Source organism: Anomaloglossus baeobatrachus, chromosome 7, assembly GCF_048569485.1.
Source record: "Anomaloglossus baeobatrachus isolate aAnoBae1 chromosome 7, aAnoBae1.hap1, whole genome shotgun sequence".
Taxonomy (NCBI): Eukaryota; Metazoa; Chordata; class Amphibia; order Anura; family Aromobatidae; genus Anomaloglossus; species Anomaloglossus baeobatrachus.
Window position 1 is genome coordinate 245937462 of NC_134359.1, and position 12443 is coordinate 245949904.

General features: G+C 54.1%; 1 protein-coding gene across 1 annotated transcript in view; it reads left to right on the forward strand.

The window, feature by feature from the left end:
- POLR3E (RNA polymerase III subunit E) overlaps positions 1–12443 on the forward strand; it is a 189131-nt gene that overhangs the window by 100499 nt on the left and 76189 nt on the right. The gene's annotated exons all lie outside the window — the stretch shown is intronic.

Below are 12443 nucleotides of genomic sequence, written 5' to 3' on the forward strand. Positions count from 1 at the left end.
CCTTCCGTTCCTTCCTTCCGTTCCTTCCTTCCGTTCCTTCCTTCCGTTCCTTCCTTCCTTCCTTCCTTCCTTCCGTTCCTTCCTTCCTTCCGTTCCTTCCTTCCTTCCTTCCTTCCCTTCCCTTCCCTTCCCTTCCTTCCTTCCTTCCTTCCGTTCCTTCCTTCCTTCCGTTCCTTCCTTCCTTCCGTTCCTTCCTTCCTTCCGTTCCTTCCTTCCTTCCGTTCCTTCCTTCCTTCCGTTCCTTCCTTCCTTCCGTTCCTTCCTTCCTTCCGTTCCTTCCTTCCTTCCGTTCCTTCCTTCCTTCCGTTCCTTCCTTCCTTCCGTTCCTTCCTTCCTTCCGTTCCTTCCTTCCTTCCGTTCCTTCCTTCCTTCCGTTCCTTCCTTCCGTTCCTTCCTTCCGTTCCTTCCTTCCTTCCGTTCCTTCCTTCCGTTCCTTCCTTCCTTCCGTTCCTTCCTTCCGTTCCTTCCTTCCGTTCCTTCCTTCCGTTCCTTCCTTCCTTCCGTTCCTTCCTTCCGTTCCTTCCTTCCTTCCGTTCCTTCCTTCCGTTCCTTCCTTCCGTTCCTTCCTTCCTTCCGTTCCTTCCTTCCGTTCCTTCCTTCCTTCCGTTCCTTCCTTCCTTCCGTTCCTTCCTTCCGTTCCTTCCTTCCGTTCCTTCCTTCCGTTCCTTCCTTCCGTTCCTTCCTTCCGTTCCTTCCTTCCGTTCCTTCCTTCCGTTCCTTCCTTCCGTTCCTTCCTTCCGTTCCTTCCTTCCGTTCCTTCCTTCCGTTCCTTCCTTCCGTTCCTTCCTTCATCAAACCTGATTAACAAGCTTAGAATTTAAAGGGAACCAAGCAGCAGGATTTTGCTATATGAGGTGCAGTCCGTGCCATACTGGCACTAAGGTGCAGAATCCAGGTATACATGTTATAGAAAGATCTGATACTTGGTTGATGAAAAGTCTTTAATCAAAGTTGCATAAATGCACTGCCCTTTGATTGGCCTGTGCAGCGGTTCGTGCGTTTGGGCGTTGATTCCTCCTCCGGCGTCCTCCTGGCTTACCCCCTTTTATTTCAATATCGCACCGTCATTTCTATTCTTGGTGGAACGTGCACATTGCCACAGTAATTATGTCTTCATTAAAATGGCCCCAGAGTCCACATGCTCATACCGCATTTTCAGACGCCATTTTATTGAAGACACTGTGGTGAAGACTTATGAGCGACGTTGGCGCATGCACAGATGTAAATAAAGAAATCTGCTAATTCGTCGATGCCTCTCATAGGCTAGTTTCACACTTGCGTTGGGTTGAATCCGCTGGGTCCGTTGCTGCGTCGTTTTGACACATCCGTTATTTTTGTGTTGTCAACGGATGCAACGGGTCCGTTATTTCACAGGAATCGGTTAGCTGATTCCTTTGAAATAATGGATCCGTTGTATCCGTTTGGCGTCCGTCTAACGGAATGCGTCGGCTCCGTTTTTGTTTTTTCTTTATCTTTCCTATGGGAGACCCAGACATTGGGTGTATAGCTTCTGCGTCCGGAGGACTAACAAAGTACTACACTAAAAAGTGTAGCTCCTCCCTCTGAGCATATACACCCCCTGGATAACCAGATCTAGCCAGTTCATTGCTTTGTGTTCAGGAGGCATACATCAACACATGCATTCTCATCTGATTTTTCATTTTTGGAAAGTTTTTGAAGAAAAGCGGGTCCAAGCCTGGACTCCCGGCATGTCCCTTCTCACCCCACTGTGTCGGCGGTGCTGTTAAGGTTGATTTACAAGGCTGGAGCCTTACATGCTGCGCTCCTTCACCATCCCTCGGGCTCTGGCTTGAAGTGGGAGCCAGCACGGTTCTCCTTGCTTTGCAGGAGACCGGTCTCCATCTGCAGCCCTTCAGGATCCTGCTGGACGGAGCACTCATCCCCAGGGACTTGGAACCCTGCGACTCAGCAAGCCAAGTACCTGAGACGTTTATATTCGGGGGGTCCCGGTACTTTATTATGGTGGGAGAGTGTGCTGTGTAACTTTTCTGACATTTCCGGCCGGTTCTCTGGTTGTCGCCTGAGAACCGCGCCGATGGTGCCTGCGCGCCGGCCGCATCGCTTAAATTTAGGCCCCGGCTTCGCCGGAGGCCTACTTTCAATTTCACTGCCCTCGCATGTCAATCATGCAGAGGGACAGTGCGGCTCCGCCCAGCGGCCGTTCAGCACAGGGGAGGGACACTCCTCTCTGAGTACATGTCCCCTCCCCTGTAAATGGCCCTCCAGATCCCGCTCTCAGAGCAGGTCCCGCCCCCTCTCCTCGCTTCGGCGCCATTTTCTCTGGATCAGCGCTGGCTGCAGCATCCCTGCTAAGCTGCTTGGGGGTCCGGGCTGTGGGATCTGGAGGGCACACAAACGGTCTGGTAAGCCACAACCTCCGGTTGTGGACCTTCTTATATACTCTCTGGGGGTCATTCTGGCTCAGAGACCCCACTTCAGCAGCATGTCTCACACGAGGAGCAAGGCTGTACTCAATATTCACTGGATGTAAGCTCGTGCTGCCTGAACCGAGCACATATCCACATTGTGATGCCTGCTCTAACCTGACAATGCCTCAGCCTGGAATCGCACCCACAGTGGTCCCTCCGGCTGATCCGGCTCCGGTGGCTGAACCCCCCCCGGCTTGGGTAGAATCCTTCTCTAGGTCAATCTCCCAGTCTTTTGCCGACTCCATGGAACAGCTGTCCCGGACTTTGCTGAACATGCATCAGCCCCCTTCTCAGGGCGCCTCTGCTGCTAGGGCTCTCTCAGCGGAGCTCACAGAGGATTCTTCATCTGGTCCCAGACCCCGTCCTCCTAAAAGGAGACGCAGGGTCCCCTCTCCTTCCTCGTCCCACGGCTCTGATTCACGAGCTGACTCGCAGGACGAGGAGGATGCCTTTACTGGGGGCTCGGACACTACCTCCATGTGCCCCATTGATCTGTCCGAAAGTGACGCAGATGTTAGTGATTTGATTGCGTCCATTAATTCTGTACTGGACCTCAATCCGCCAGTATCAGAGGAGCAACCCTCTCTGGCAGAAAAGCACCAGTTTACCTTGCCTAAGAGGACAAGGAGTGTGTTTTTTAACCACTCCAGTTTTCAGGCCACTGTGACCAAGCCTAGGGCCTGTCCTGACAAACGCTTCCCAAAGCGTGGTTCTGATGACCGTTTTCCCTTTCCACCTGAGGTGGTCAAGGAGTGGGCTCATTCACCAAAGGTAGACCCTCCGGTGTCTAGACTCTCAGCCCGGACCGTTGTATCAGTGGCTGATGGCACCTCTCTTAAGGATTCCACTGACCGCCAGGTTGACCTTCTGGCCAAATCTGTATATGAGGCGGCTGGGGCCTCGTTCTCCCCATCTTTTGCAGCAGTGTGGGCTCTCAAGGCCATCTCTGCTTCTCTAGAGGAGATGCATTCCCTCACCAGGGAATCTATGCCCGAAATGGTTGCCTTAACTTCCCAAGCTTCAGCTTTTTCATCCTATGCCATGTCTGCCATGCTGGAGGCTTCTCACCGCACTGCGGTGGCTTCGGCTAATTCCCTCGCTATCCGCAGGATCTTGTGGCTTCGAGAGTGGAAGGCAGATGCTTCTTCAAAGAAGTACCTTGCTGGGCTCCCTTTTGCTGGATCCAGGCTATTCGGAGAACAACTGGATGAAATTATTAAGGAAGCTACTGGCGGGAAGAGTACTTCCATGCCACAAACCAAAGCCAGGAAACCTGCCCAGGGTAGGAATCAGTCGAGGTTTCGTTCCTTTCGTTCCTCCAACTGGTCATCCTCTAAGCCCTCGGCCTCGTCCACTAACTCAGCCAAGGACCAAAAACCCAACTGGCGCACAAAGGCGCGTCCACAAAAGACCGCAGGAGCTGCTGCCACTAAGGCAGCCTCCTCTTGACTATCTGGCCGCGCCAGCAACGTCCTTAGTCGGTGGCAGGCTCTCCCACTTTGGCGATGTGTGGTTTCAACACGTCTCCGATCAGTGGGAGAGAGATATCATCTCCCACGGCTACAGGATAGAATTCTCTTCCAGCCCGCCAAACAGATTTTTTCTGTCAACTCCCCCCTGCTCCAAGGCTGCCGCCTTCTCTCAGGCCGTGGCATCCTTGCAGGCCAACGGAGTAATTGTACCGGTTCCCGCCCGGGAACGGTTCAGAGGTTTCTACTCAAATCACTTCCTAGTCCCCAAAAAGGACGGTTCCTTCCGGCCCATCCTGGATCTCAAGCTTCTCAACAAGCATGTTCAGGTGCGGCATTTTCGCATGGAGTCTCTGCGGTCAGTCATTGCCTCAATGACCCAAGGAGATTTCCTGGCATCCATCGACATCAGAGATGCCTATCTGCATGTGCCAATTGCAGTTTCACACCAGCGTTGGCTACGTTTTGCAATCTGAGAGGAACATTTCCAATTCGTGGCTCTCCCCTTCGGGTTAGCCACGGCCCCTCGAGTATTCACCAAGGTCATGGCAGCAGTGGTTGCGGTTCTGCACCTCCAGGGGTTGGCAGTGATTCCTTACCTGGACGACCTTCTAGTCAAGGCTTCATCCAGCGCAGACTGTCAGCGGAGTGTCTCGCTCACTCTCGCCACTCTAACCCAATTCGGGTGGCTTGTCAATCTGCCCAAATCCACTCTGACTCCAACCCAGAGGCTCACGTACCTAGGGATGCAGTTCGAGACTCTGCCGGCACTTGTGAAGCTGCCCTTAGTCAAACATCAGTCCCTCCATCTGGCGGTGCGCTCTCTGCTGAGGCCCCGCCGTCATTCCATCAGGCACCTGATGCAGGTGCTGGGTCAGATGGTGGCGTCAATGGAGGCTGTTCCCTTTGCCCAGTTCCATCTGCGTCCTCTGCAGCTGGACATTCTCTGCTGTTGGGACAAGTGGACTTCCTCCTTGCACAGGCTAGTGGCTCTGTCGCCACAGACCAGGGGCTCCCTTCAGTGGTGGCTTCGGCCCCTCTCTCTGTCTCAGGGACGCTCCTTCCTGGCCCCGTCCTGGGTGATTCTCACCACGGATGCCAGTCTATCCGGCTGGGGAGCGGTATGTCTCCTCCACCGAGCGCAGGGCACTTGGACTCCGTCCGAGTCAGCCCTCTCGATCAATGTGCTGGAAACCAGAGCTGTGCTTATGGCTCTCCTAGCCTTTCACCACCTTTTGGCGGGCAAGCACATCCGAGTCCAGTCAGACAACGCGACAGCGGTTGCCTACATCAATCACCAAGGCGGGACACGCAGCCGCCTGGCAATGTTGGAGGTTCAACGCATCCTTCAATGGACGGAGGACTCCAAGTCCACCATATCCGCAGTCCACATCCCAGGCGTGGAAAACTGGGAAGCAGATTATCTCAGCCGTCAAACCGTGGACAGTGGCGAGTGGTCCCTGCATCCGGCAGTGTTTCGGTCAATCTGCCGCAAGTGGGGCACTCCGGAAGTGGATCTAATGGCATCCCGGCACAACAACAAGGTTCCGGTTTACGTGGCTCGCTCCCACGATCCTCAGGCCCTTGCAGCGGACGCGCTGGTTCAAGATTGGTCCCAGTTTCGTCTGTCCTACGTGTTTCCCCCTCTAGCTCTCTTGCCCAGAGTTCTGCGCAAGATCAGAATGGAGGGCCGTCGGGTCATCCTCATTGCACCGGACTGGCCCAGGCGAGCTTGGTACCCAGACCTGCTCAATCTGTCCGTAGAGGTGCCGTGGCATCTTCCGGACCGTCCAGACCTTCTCTCACAAGGTCCGTTTGTCCGCCCGAATTCTGCGGCTCTCAGATTGACGGCGTGGCTCTTGAGTCCTGGATCTTGACGACTTCTGGTATCCCTCCTGAAGTCATCTCCACTATGACTCGGGCTCGGAAGTCTTCCTCGGCCAAGATATATCACAGGACCTGGAGAATCTTCCTGTCCTGGTGTCGCTCTTCCGGCCATGCTCCTTGGCCTTTTTCCCTGCCGACCCTTCTGTCCTTTTTACAGTCCGGTCTGCAGCTAGGACTATCCCTCAATTCCCTCAAGGGACAAGTCTCGGCTCTGTCAGTATTGTTCCAGCGGCGTATCGCCCGACTGGCTCAGGTGCGCACCTTCATGCAGGGCGCATCTCACATCATTCCGCCTTACCTGCGTCCCTTGGATCCCTGGGACCTCAATCTGGTCCTCACGGCCTTGCAGAAACCCCCCTTTGAGCCTCTTAGGGTGGTTTCTTTGTCTCGTCTTTCACAGAAAGTGGTCTTTCTAGTGGCCATAACTTCCCTCAGGAGAGTCTCTGATTTTGGCTGCGCTCTCTTCAGAGTCACCTTTTTTGGTTTTTCATCAAGACAAGGTGGTTCTCCGTCCGACTCCGGATTTTCTCCCTAAGGTGGTTTCTCCTTTCCACCTTAACCAGGACATTTCCCTGCCTTCCTTTCTTTTTCGCTCTATTGGGAGACCCAGACAATTGGGTGTATAGGCTATGCCTCCGGAGGCCGCACAAAGTACTACACTTAAAAGTGTTAGGCCCCTCCCCTTCTGCCTATACACCCCCCGTGCTCCCACGGGCTGCTCAGTTTTTTGCTTTGTGCGAAGGAGGTCAGACACGCACAGCACAGCTCCACAGATTGGTCAGCAGCAGCTGCTGACTATGTCGGATGGAAGAAAAGTGGGCCCATATAGGGCCCCCAGCATGCTCCCTTCTCACCCCACTCTTGTCGGCGGTGTTGTTAAGGTTGAGGTATCCATTGCGGGTACGGAGGCTGGAGCCCACATGCTGCTTTCCTTCCCCATCCCCCTCTGGGCTCTGGGTGAAGTGGGATCTTACCGGTCTCCAGGCACTGAGACCGTGCTCCATCCACAACTCCTGTGGAGCCTGATGGATAGGAGCCGAGTATTGTTCAGGGACATGGCCCTGCATCTTGGAGGTACTCTGTATCCCTGTGGGGACCGCGCACGGCATCACCTCAGCTTTGCTGGGTGTGCTAGTGCACCGGGGACCGCGGCGCTGACCGGGTCTATATGTGCCATTACACACTCAGCGTCGCTGAGTGTGTTTATATGTAAGGGCTACCGCACTAACCGCCGCTGCCATGGGACACTGCGGCGCGGCTGGGACTTGTAGTTCGCCGGGGACTTTCACGCCGGCCGCGCTTTTACGGCGGCCGCGTTTATTACTAGAGTCCCCGGCTTCCTTGCGGCCTAGTTTACTTTTCTCCCGCCCTCAGCCCTGACAGGCAGGGGGAAGGGCGGGACGCTGCACGGAGCGAGCAGCTCTGAGGGCTGGAGTATGATTTACATACTCCACCCCCCTCACTGTGCACGGTGTGAGCACCAGTTCGCGCTCTTTCTCGGCCACGCCCACAGCTCCCTCATCTCGTCAGGACGCCGCAGCCATTCCTGTCAGCTCCACCGACGCTGCAGAAGAGGGACAAGTCCTGGGAGACACAGACACGGTCTCTGGTGGCCTCACAACCGCTTTAGGCGGCTGGTAAGCAGCACCTGTTGGTGCTAGCCCCATGGTGCTGTAGTGTATTGGTACATTATTTGTGTATCATATATACTTTACACTGTATGAGCACAGTGCATTCTGGCTATATACCCTTTTGTGTAACTCAAGGAAAACTATAGCATGGCGCCCACAAAAGGCAGGGGTGCCAAAACACAGGCTTATTATGCTGCCTGCGCCGCTTGTAAGACCCCACTACCGGCAGGTTCCACTGACCCTCATTGTGTGCAGTGTTCGACCCCTGTGCCACTTCTTCAGCCGGAGTTTATGCTAAGAGGGGCCCAGGGGGAGACACCTGTTGACACTGTCCAGGTGACGGGGACTGAGTTTGCTAAACTCTGAGACTATGGCTAAGATACTAGAAGCCTTGCAGTCCAGGCCGGTATCTCAGCAACGGGACCCTGTTGAATCGTTGTTCCCGGGCCCCCCTCAGTTGGACCAACAATGTCCTCCCGGGGTATCTCCTACATCCCAGTCTGAGGGTTCTGACTTAGACCCCAGCCCCAGATTGACTAAGCGGGCTCGCTTAGAATTTCCCTCGACATCATATTGTTTAGGGTCTCAGCGGGGGGAATCTTTGGTTGATGATGCGGAGACAGCTGATCAGGATTCTGATCCTGAGAGCGCTCTCAATCTTAATACTCCAGACGGGGACGCCATAGTAAACGATCTTATTGCGTCCATCCATCAGTTGCTGGATATTTCTCCCTCAGCCCCTCCGGCGGAGGAGTCAGCTTCTCAGCAGGAGAAATTTCGTTTCAGGTTTCCCAAGCGGACACAGAGTATGTTTCTAGACCACTCTGATTTCAGAGAGGCAATCCAGAATCACCATGCTGGTCCAGATAAGCGTTTTTCTAAGCGCCTTAAGGATACACGTTATCCTTTCCCCCCGGACGTGGTTAAAGGTTGGACTCAATGTCCCAAAGTGGATCCTCCAATCTCCAGACTGGCGGCTAAATCCATACTTGCAGTGGAAGATGGGGCTTCACTCAAAGATGCCACTGACAGGCAGATGGAGCTCTGGTTGAAATCCATCTATGAAGCTATCGGAGCTTCTTTTGCCCCAGCATTCGCAGCCGTATGGGCGCTGCAAGCTATCTCAGCAGGTCAAGCGCAAATTGAAGCAGCCACTTGCACGGCCGCGCCACAAGTGGCATCCATTACCACCCAGACCTCGGCAATTGCGTCTTACGCTATTAATGCTGTCCTGGACTCTGTGAGCCGTACGACGGTGGCGACCGCCAATTCGGTGGTACTCCGCAGGGCCTTGTGGCTACGGGAATGGAAGGCAGATTCTGCTTCCAAAAAGCGCTTAACCAGTTTGCCAATTTCTGGCGACAGGCTGTTTGGCGAGCGTCTGGATGAAATCATCAAACAATCCAAGGGAAAGGATACATCCTTACCCCAGCCCAAACAGAACATTCCCCAACAGAGGAGAGGGCAGGCGAGGTTTCGGTCCTTTCGGGGCGCGGGCAGGTCCCAATTCTCCTCGTCCAAAAGGTCTCAGAAAGAACAAAGGAACTCTGATGCATGGCGGTCTAAGTCACGTCCTAAAAAGAACATTGGAGGCACCGCTAACAAAGCGGCTTCCTCATGACTTTCGACCTCCTCTAGTAGCATCCTCGGTCGGTGGCAGGCTCTCCCGCTTTTGCGACGCCTGGCTGCCACAAATAAAAGACCGCTGGGTGAGAGACATTCTGTCTCACGGTTACAAGATAGAGTTCATCTCTCGTCCCCCGACTCGATTCTTCAGGTCTTCTCCGCCTCCCGAGAGAGCCGAGGCTCTTCTGCAGGCGCTGGGCACTCTGAAGGCAGAAGGAGTGGTGGTCCCTGTTCCTCTTCATCAACAGGGCCACGGTTTTTACTCCAACTTGTTTGTGGTCCCAAAGAAGAACGGGTCTTTCCGTCCTGTCCTAGACCTGAAACTTCTCAACAAACACGTAAAGACCAGACGGTTCCAGATGGAATCCCTTCGCTCCGTCATCGCCTCAATGTCCCAAGGAGATTTCCTTGCATCGATCGATATCAAAGATGCTTATCTCCACGTTCCGATTGCCCCAGAGCACCAGCGCTTCTTGCGCTTCGCCATAGGAAACGAACACCTGCAGTTCGTGGCACTGCCATTCGGCCTGGCAACAGCCCCACGGGTTTTCACCAAGGTTATGGCTACTGTAGTAGCGGTCCTCCATTCTCAGGGTCACTCGGTGATCCCGTACTTGGACGATCTGTTGATCAAGGCACCCTCTCAAGAGGCATGCCAACACAGCCTCGACGCTACCCTGGAGACTCTCCAGAGTTTCGGGTGGATCATCAATTTTCCAAAGTCAAATCTGACACCGGCCCAATCGCTCACATACCTTGGCATGGAGTTTCATACCCTCTCAGCGATAGTGAAGCTTCCGCTGAACAAGCAGCGGTCACTACAGACAGGGGTACAATCTCTCCTTCAAGGCCAGTCACACCCCTTGAGGCGCCTCATGCACTTCCTGGGGAAGATGGTGGCAGCAATGGAAGCAGTCCCTTTCGCGCAGTTTCACCTGCGTCCTCTTCAATGGGACATCCTACGCAAATGGGACAGGAAGCCGACGTCCCTCGACAGGACCGTCTCCCTCTCTCAGGCGACCAAAGCTTCCCTTCGGTGGTGGCTTCTTCCCACTTCATTATCGAAGGGGAAATCCTTCCTACCCCCATCCTGGGAAGTAGTCACGACGGACGCAAGTCTGTCAGGGTGGGGAGCGGTTTTTCTCCACCACAGGACTCAGGGTACGTGGTCCCGGCAAGAGTCCTCGCTTCAGATCAATGTTCTGGAAATTCGGGCAGTGTATCTTGCCCTGAAAGCGTTCCAGCAGTGGCTGGAAGGCAAGCAGATCCGAATTCAGTCGGACAATTCCACAGCGGTGGCATACATCAACCACCAAGGCGGCACACGCAGTCGACAAGCCTTCCAGGAAGTCCGGCGGATTTTGATGTGGGTGGAAGCCACGGCCTCCACCATATCCGCAGTTCACATCCCAGGCGTGGAAAACTGGGAAGCAGATTATCTCAGTCGCCAGGGCATGGACGCAGGGGAATGGTCCCTTCACCCGGACGTGTTTCAGGAGATCTGTTGCCGCTGGGGGGTGCCGGACGTCGACCTCATGGCGTCCCGGCACAACAACAAGGTACCAACGTTCATGGCACGGTCTCAAGATCCCAGAGCTCTGGCGGCAGACGCCTTAGTTCAGGATTGGTCGCAGTTTCAGCTCCCTTATGTGTTTCCTCCGCTGGCACTGTTGCCCAGAGTGTTACGCAAGATCAGGGCCGACTGCCGCCGCGCCATCCTCGTCGCTCCAGACTGGCCGAGGAGGTCGTGGTACCCGGATCTGTGGCATCTCACGGTCGGCCAACCGTGGGCACTACCAGACCGACCAGACTTGCTGTTTCAAGGGCCGTTTTTCCATCTGAATTCTGCGGCCCTCAACCTGACTGTGTGGCCATTGAGTCCTGGATCCTAGCGTCTTCAGGGTTATCTCAAGAAGTCATTGCCACTATGAGACAGGCTAGGAAACCAACGTCCGCCAAGATTTATCACAGGACGTGGAAAATTTTCCTGTCGTGGTGCTCTGCTCAGGGTTTTTCTCCCTGGCCATTTGCATTACCTACTTTTCTGTCCTTCCTTCAATCTGGACTGGAAAAGGGTTTGTCGCTCGGTTCCCTTAAGGGACAAGTTTCAGCGCTCTCTGTGTTTTTCCAGAAGCGCCTAGCTAGACTTCCACAGGTACGCACATTCCTGCAGGGAGTTTGTCTCATCGTTCCACCTTACAAGCGGCCGTTAGAACCCTGGGATCTAAACAGGGTGCTGATGGTTCTTCAGAAACCACCATTCGAGCCAATGAGAGATATCTCCCTCTCACGACTTTCGCAGAAAGTGGTTTTTCTAGTAGCAGTCACTTCTCTTCGGAGAGTGTCTGAGCTAGCAGCGTTGTCGTGCAAAGCCCCTTTTCTGGTTTTTCACCAGGACAAGGTGGTTCTACGTCCGGTTCCGGAATTTCTCCCTAAGGTGGTATCCCCCTTTCATCTCAATCAGGATATTTCCTTACCCTCTTTTTATCCTCATCCAGTTCACCAATGTGAAAAGGATTTGCACTTGTTAGATCTGGTGAGAGCACTCAGACTCTACATTTCTCGTACGGCGCCCCTGCGCCGCTCGGATGCACTCTTTGTCCTTGTCGCTGGCCAGCGTAAAGGGTCACAGGCTTCCAAATCAACCCTGGCTCGGTGGATCAAGGAGCCAATTATCGAAGCTTACCGTTCGGCTGGGCTTCCGGTTCCCTCAGGGCTGAAGGCCCATTCTACCAGAGCCGTGGGAGCGTCCTGGGCTTTGAGGCACCAGGCTGCGGCTCAACAGGTGTGTCAGGCGGCTACCTGGTCGAGCCTGCACACTTTCACGAAGCACTATCAGGTGCATACCTATGCTGCGGCGGATGCCAGCCTAGGTAGACGAGTCCTTCAGGCGGCGGTTGCCCACCTGTAGGAAAGGGCCGTTTTACGGCTCTCTTACGAGGTATTATTTTACCCACCCAGGGACTGCTTTTGGACGTCCCAATTGTCTGGGTCTCCCAATAGAGCGAAAAAGAAGGGAATTTTGTTTACTTACCGTAAATTCCTTTTCTTCTAGCTCTAATTGGGAGACCCAGCACCCGCCCCTGTTTTTTTTTTTTTTTTTTTTTGTGTACACATGTTGTTCATGTTGAATGGTTTCAGTTCTCCGAGTTTCCTTCGGATTGAAGTTACTTTAAACCAGTTTATAATTATTTTTCCTCCTTCTTGCTTTTGCACCAAAACTGAGCAGCCCGTGGGAGCACGGGGGGTGTATAGGCAGAAGGGGAGGGGCCTAACACTTTTAAGTGTAGTACTTTGTGCGGCCTCCGGAGGCATAGCCTATACACCCAATTGTCTGGGTCTCCCAATTAGAGCTAGAAGAAAAGGAATTTACGGTAAGT